Source organism: Pseudophryne corroboree, chromosome 3, assembly GCF_028390025.1.
Source record: "Pseudophryne corroboree isolate aPseCor3 chromosome 3, aPseCor3.hap2, whole genome shotgun sequence".
NCBI classification, from domain to species: Eukaryota; Metazoa; Chordata; class Amphibia; order Anura; family Myobatrachidae; genus Pseudophryne; species Pseudophryne corroboree.
In genome coordinates this window covers 117,059,639-117,064,638 of record NC_086446.1, presented here as the reverse complement: position 1 = coordinate 117,064,638, position 5,000 = coordinate 117,059,639, and the positions used below count along the sequence as shown (strand labels likewise).

The 5,000-nt window shown below is 41.4% G+C and overlaps 13 non-coding genes and 10 pseudogenes across 13 annotated transcripts in view; all 23 read left to right on the top strand.

Moving 5' to 3' along the window:
- LOC134893171 (5S ribosomal RNA) overlaps positions 1-85 on the top strand; it is a 119-nt pseudogene extending 34 nt beyond the window's left edge.
- A 107-nt stretch (positions 86-192) lies between these two features.
- Positions 193-311, top strand: LOC135062634 (5S ribosomal RNA). The gene has a single exon (XR_010248982.1). It is a non-coding gene; the product is annotated as a 5S ribosomal RNA (ribosomal RNA).
- Positions 312-418: 107 nt separating this feature from the next.
- On the top strand, positions 419-537 carry LOC135068114 (5S ribosomal RNA). The gene has a single exon (XR_010254320.1). It is a non-coding gene; the product is annotated as a 5S ribosomal RNA (ribosomal RNA).
- Positions 538-644: 107 nt separating this feature from the next.
- LOC134897517 (5S ribosomal RNA) lies at positions 645-758 on the top strand (annotated as a pseudogene).
- Positions 759-924: 166 nt separating this feature from the next.
- LOC134886661 (5S ribosomal RNA) lies at positions 925-1,043 on the top strand. The gene has a single exon (XR_010170740.1). It is a non-coding gene; the product is annotated as a 5S ribosomal RNA (ribosomal RNA).
- Positions 1,044-1,150: 107 nt separating this feature from the next.
- On the top strand, positions 1,151-1,269 carry LOC135062920 (5S ribosomal RNA). The gene has a single exon (XR_010249263.1). It is a non-coding gene; the product is annotated as a 5S ribosomal RNA (ribosomal RNA).
- Positions 1,270-1,376: 107 nt separating this feature from the next.
- Positions 1,377-1,495, top strand: LOC134895857 (5S ribosomal RNA; annotated as a pseudogene).
- A 107-nt stretch (positions 1,496-1,602) lies between these two features.
- On the top strand, positions 1,603-1,721 carry LOC135065272 (5S ribosomal RNA). The gene has a single exon (XR_010251556.1). It is a non-coding gene; the product is annotated as a 5S ribosomal RNA (ribosomal RNA).
- A 107-nt stretch (positions 1,722-1,828) lies between these two features.
- Positions 1,829-1,947, top strand: LOC135062919 (5S ribosomal RNA). The gene has a single exon (XR_010249262.1). It is a non-coding gene; the product is annotated as a 5S ribosomal RNA (ribosomal RNA).
- A 107-nt stretch (positions 1,948-2,054) lies between these two features.
- LOC134889451 (5S ribosomal RNA) lies at positions 2,055-2,173 on the top strand (annotated as a pseudogene).
- Positions 2,174-2,280: 107 nt separating this feature from the next.
- LOC135059201 (5S ribosomal RNA) lies at positions 2,281-2,399 on the top strand. The gene has a single exon (XR_010245613.1). It is a non-coding gene; the product is annotated as a 5S ribosomal RNA (ribosomal RNA).
- Positions 2,400-2,506: 107 nt separating this feature from the next.
- On the top strand, positions 2,507-2,625 carry LOC134893722 (5S ribosomal RNA; annotated as a pseudogene).
- Positions 2,626-2,732: 107 nt separating this feature from the next.
- LOC134888903 (5S ribosomal RNA) lies at positions 2,733-2,851 on the top strand (annotated as a pseudogene).
- Positions 2,852-2,958: 107 nt separating this feature from the next.
- On the top strand, positions 2,959-3,077 carry LOC135062510 (5S ribosomal RNA). The gene has a single exon (XR_010248857.1). It is a non-coding gene; the product is annotated as a 5S ribosomal RNA (ribosomal RNA).
- A 107-nt stretch (positions 3,078-3,184) lies between these two features.
- On the top strand, positions 3,185-3,304 carry LOC134888916 (5S ribosomal RNA; annotated as a pseudogene).
- A 107-nt stretch (positions 3,305-3,411) lies between these two features.
- LOC134900862 (5S ribosomal RNA) lies at positions 3,412-3,530 on the top strand. The gene has a single exon (XR_010174364.1). It is a non-coding gene; the product is annotated as a 5S ribosomal RNA (ribosomal RNA).
- A 107-nt stretch (positions 3,531-3,637) lies between these two features.
- On the top strand, positions 3,638-3,756 carry LOC134890626 (5S ribosomal RNA; annotated as a pseudogene).
- A 107-nt stretch (positions 3,757-3,863) lies between these two features.
- Positions 3,864-3,982, top strand: LOC135062614 (5S ribosomal RNA). The gene has a single exon (XR_010248962.1). It is a non-coding gene; the product is annotated as a 5S ribosomal RNA (ribosomal RNA).
- Positions 3,983-4,089: 107 nt separating this feature from the next.
- LOC134895925 (5S ribosomal RNA) lies at positions 4,090-4,209 on the top strand (annotated as a pseudogene).
- A 106-nt stretch (positions 4,210-4,315) lies between these two features.
- On the top strand, positions 4,316-4,434 carry LOC135058484 (5S ribosomal RNA). The gene has a single exon (XR_010244912.1). It is a non-coding gene; the product is annotated as a 5S ribosomal RNA (ribosomal RNA).
- Positions 4,435-4,541: 107 nt separating this feature from the next.
- Positions 4,542-4,660, top strand: LOC134890625 (5S ribosomal RNA; annotated as a pseudogene).
- A 107-nt stretch (positions 4,661-4,767) lies between these two features.
- Positions 4,768-4,886, top strand: LOC135059148 (5S ribosomal RNA). The gene has a single exon (XR_010245563.1). It is a non-coding gene; the product is annotated as a 5S ribosomal RNA (ribosomal RNA).
- Positions 4,887-4,993: 107 nt separating this feature from the next.
- The window catches only part of LOC135069526 (5S ribosomal RNA), a 119-nt gene continuing 112 nt past the window's right edge, over positions 4,994-5,000 (top strand). Inside the window, exon 1 of the ribosomal RNA XR_010255706.1 lies at positions 4,994-5,000. This exon is cut by the window's right edge and continues 112 nt beyond it. This is a non-coding gene — a ribosomal RNA (5S ribosomal RNA).

Genomic DNA, 5,000 nt, shown 5'->3' with positions numbered 1-5,000 from the left:
TCATCTGATATTGGAAGCTAAGCAGTGTTGGGCCTGGTTAGTACTAGGATGGGAGACCACCTGGGAATACAAGGTGCTGTACATATTTTTATACTGCCAACACCGTTCTGTTGATGCATTCCATTTTCAAATGTATTCATTTATGAACCAGTAGTTAGAAGTAGAAAAGTTCTAACAGAAACAACAAAGCTCATCTACAGCCACACCACACTGGATACGCCCAATCTCATCTGATCTTGGAAGCTAAGCAGTGTTGGGCCTGGTTAGTACTTAGATGGGAGACCAACTGGGAATACAAGGTGCTGTAGATATTTTTATACTGCCAACACCGTTCTGTTGATGCATTCCATTTTCAAACGTATTCATTTATGAACCAGTAGTTAGAAGTAGAAAAGTTCTAACAGAAACCACAAAGCTCATCTACAGCCACACCACACTGGATACGCCCAATCTCATCTGATCTTGGAAGCTAAGCAGTGTTGGGACTGGTTAGTACTTGGATGGGAGACCACCTGGGAATACAAGGTGCTGTAGATATTTTTATACTGCCAACACCGTTCTGTTGATGCATTCCATTTTCAAACGTATTCATTTATGAACCAGTAGTTAGAAGTAGAAAAGTTCTAACAGAAACCACAAAGCTCATCTACATCCAAACCACACTGGATACGCCCAATCTCATCTGATCTTGGAAGCTAAGCAGTGCCTGGTTAGTACTTGGATGGGAGACCACCTGGGAATACAAGGTGCTGTAGATATTTAGGCCTGGTTAGTACTTGGATGGGAGACCACCTGGGAATACAAGGTGCTGTAGATATTTTTATACTGCCAACACCGTTCTGTTGATGCATTCCATTTTCAAACGTATTCATTTATGAACCAGTAGTTAGAAGTAGAAAAGTTCTAACAGAAACCACAAAGCTCATCTACATCCAAACCACACTGGATACGCCCAATCTCATCTGATCTTGGAAGCTAAGCAGTGTTAGGCCTGGTTAGTACTTGGATGGGAGACCACCTGGGAATACAAGGTGCTGTAGATATTTTTATACTGCCAACACCGTTCTGTTGATGCATTCCATTTTCAAACGTATTCATTTATGAACCAGTAGTTAGAAGTAGAAAAGTTCTAATAGAAACCGCAAAGCTCATCTACAGCCACACCACACTGGATATGCCCAATCTCATCAGATCTTGGAAGTTAAGCAGTGTTGGGCCTGGTTCGTACTTGGATGGGAGACCACCTGGGAATACAAGGTGCTGTAGATATGTTTATACTGCCAACACCGTTCTGTTGATGCATTCCATTTTCAAACGTATTCATTTATGAACCAGTAGTTAGAAGTAGAAAAGTTCTAATAGAAACCACAAAGCTCATCTACAGCCACACGAAACTGGATACGCCCAATCTCGTCTGATCTTGGAAGCTAAGCAGTGTTGTGCCTGGTTAGTGCTTGGATGGGAGACCACCTGGGAATACAAGGTGCTGTAGATATTTTTATACTGCCAACACCGTTCTGTTGATACATTCCATTTTCAAACGTATTCATTTATGAACCAGTAGTTAGAAGTAGAAAAGTTCTAACAGAAACCACAAAGCTCATCTACATCCAAACCACACTGGATACGCCCAATCTCATCTGATCTTGGAAGCTAAGCAGTGTTGGGCCTGGTTAGTACTTGGATGGGAGACCACCTGGGAATACAAGGTGCTGTAGATATTTTTATACTGCCAACACCGTTCTGTTGATGCATTCCATTTTCAAACGTATTCATTTATGAACCAGTAGTTAGAAGTAGAAAAGTTCTAATAGAAACCGCAAAGCTCATCTACAGCCACACCACACTGGATATGCCCAATCTCATCAGATCTTGGAAGTTAAGCAGTGTTGGGCCTGGTTCGTACTTGGATGGGAGACCACCTGGGAATACAAGGTGCTGTAGATATGTTTATACTGCCAACACCGTTCTGTTGATGCATTCCATTTTCAAATGTATTCATTTATGAACCAGTAGTTAGAAGTAGAAAAGTTCTAATAGAAACCACAAAGCTCATCTACAGCCACACGACACTGGATACGCCCAATCTCGTCTGATCTTGGAAGCTAAGCAGTGTTGGGCCTGGTTAGTGCTTGGATGGGAGACCACCTGGGAATACAAGGTGCTGTAGATATTTTTATACTGCCAACACCGTTCTGTTGATGCATTCCATTTTCAAACGTATTCATTTATGAACCAGTAGTTAGAAGTAGAAAAGTTCTAACAGAAAACACAAAGCTTATCTACAGCCACACCACACTGGATACGCCCAATCTCATCTGATCTTGGAAGCTAAGCAGTGTTGGGCCTGTTTAGTACTTGGATGGGAGACCACCTGGGAATATAAGGTGCTGTAGATATTTTAATACTGCCAACACCGTTCTGTTGATCCATTCCATTTTCAAACGTATTCATTTATGAACCAGTAGTTAGAAGTAGAAAAGTTCTTACAGAAACCACAAAGCTCATCTACAGCCACACCATACTTGGTACGCCCAATCTCATCTGATCTTGCAAGCTAAGCAGTGTTGGGCCTGGTTAGTACTTGGATGGGAGACTACCTGAGAATACAAGGTGCTGTAGATATTTTTATACTGCCAACACCGTTCTGTTGATGCATTCCATTTTCAAACGTACTTATTTATGAACCAGTAGTTAGAAGTAGAAAAGTTCTAGCAGAAACCACAAAGCTCATCTACATCCAAACCACACTGGGTACGCCCAATCTCATCTGATATTGGAAGCTAAGCAGTGTTGGGCCTGGTTAGTACTAGGATGGGAGACCACCTGGGAATACAAGGTGCTGTAGATATTTTTATACTGCCAACACCGTTCTGTTGATGCATTCCATTTTCAAACGTATGCATTTATGAACCAGTAGTTAGAAGTAGAAAAGTTCTAACAGAAACCATAAAACTCATATACAGCCACACCACACTGGATACGCCCAATCTCATCTGATCTTGGAAGCTAAGCAGTGTTGGGCCTGGTTAGTACTTGGATGGGAGACCACCTGGGAATACAAGGTGCTGTAGATAATTTTATACTGCCAACACCGTTCTGTTGATGCATTCCATTTTCAAACGTATTCATTTATGAACCAGTAATTAGAAGTAGAAAAGTTTTAACAGAAACTACTAAGCTCATCTACATCCAAAACCACACTGGATACGCCCAATCTCATCTGATCTTGGAAGCTAAGCAGTGTTGGGCCTGGTTAGTACTTGGATGGGAGACCACCTGGGAATACAAGGTGCTGTAGATATTTTTATACTGCCAACACCGTTCTGTTGATGCATTCCATTTTCAAACGTATTCATTTATGAACCAGTAGTTAGAAGTAGAAAAGTTCTAACAGAAACCACAAAGCTCATCTACAGCCACACCACACTGAATACGCCCAATCTCATCTGATCTTGGAAGCAAAGCAGTGTTGGGCCTTGTTAGTACTTGGATGGGAGACCACCTGGGAATACAAGGTGCTGTAGATATTTTTATACTGCCAACACCGTTCTGTTGATGCATTCCATTTTCAAACGTATTTATTTATGAACCAGTAGTTAGAAGTAGAAAAGTTCTAACAGAAACCATAAAGCTCATCTACAACCACACCACACTGGATACGCCCAATCTATTCTGATCTTGGAAGCTAAGCAGTGTTGGGCCTGGTTAGTACTTTGATGGGAGACCACCTGGGAATACAAGGTGCTGTAGATAATTTTATACTGCCAACACCGTTCTGTTGATGCATTCCATTTTCAAACATATTCATTTATGAACCAGTAGTTAGAAGTAGAAAAGTTCTAACAGAAACCACAAAGTTCATCTACAGCCACACCACACTGGATACTTCCAATCTCATCTGATCTTGGAAGCTAAGCAGTGTTGGGCCTGGTTAGTACTTGGATGGGAGACCACCTGGGAATACAAGGTGCTGTAGATAATTTTATACTGCCAACACCGTTCTGTTGATGCATTCCATTTTCAAACGTATTCATTTATGAACCAGTAGTTAGAAGTAGAAAAGTTTTAACAGACATTACAAAGCTCATCTGCATCCAAAACCACACTGGATACGCCCAATCTCATCTGATCTTGGAAGCTAAGCAGTGTTGTGCCTGGTTAGGACTTGGATGGGAGACCACCTGGGAATACAAGGTGCTGTAGATATTTTTTACTGCCAACACCGTTCTGTTGATGCATTCCATTTTCAAACGTATTCATTTATGAACCAGTAGTTAGAAGTAGAAAAGTTCTAACAGAAACCACAAAGCTCATCTACAGCCACACCACACTGGATACGCCCAATCTCATCTGATCTTGGAAGCTAAGCAGTGTTGGGCCTGGTTAGTACTTGGATGGGAGACCACCTGGGAATATAAGGTGCTGTAGATATTTTTATACTGCCAACACCGTTCTGTTGATGCATTCCATTTTCAAACGTATTTATTTATGAACCAGTAGTTAGAAGTAGAAAAGTTCTAACAGAAACCATAAAGCTCATCTACAACCACACCACACTGGATACGCCCAATCTATTCTGATCTTGGAAGCTAAGCAGTGTTGGGCCTGGTTAGTACTTTGATGGGAGACCACCTGGGAATACAAGGTGCTGTAGATAATTTTATACTGCCAACACCGTTCTGTTGATGCATTCCATTTTCAAACATATTCATTTACGAACCAGTAGTTAGAAGTAGAAAAGTTCTAACAGAAACCGCAAAGCTCATCTACAGCCACACCACACTGGATATGCCCAATCTCATCTGATCTTGGAAGCTAAGCAGTGTTGGGCCTGGTTAGTACTTGGATGGGAGACCACCTGGGAATACAAGGTGCTGTAGATATTTTTATACTGCCAACACAGTTCTGTTGATGCATTCCATTTTCAAACGTATGCATTTATGAACCAGTAGTTAGAAGTAGAAAAGTTCTAACAGAAACCATAAAGCTCATATACA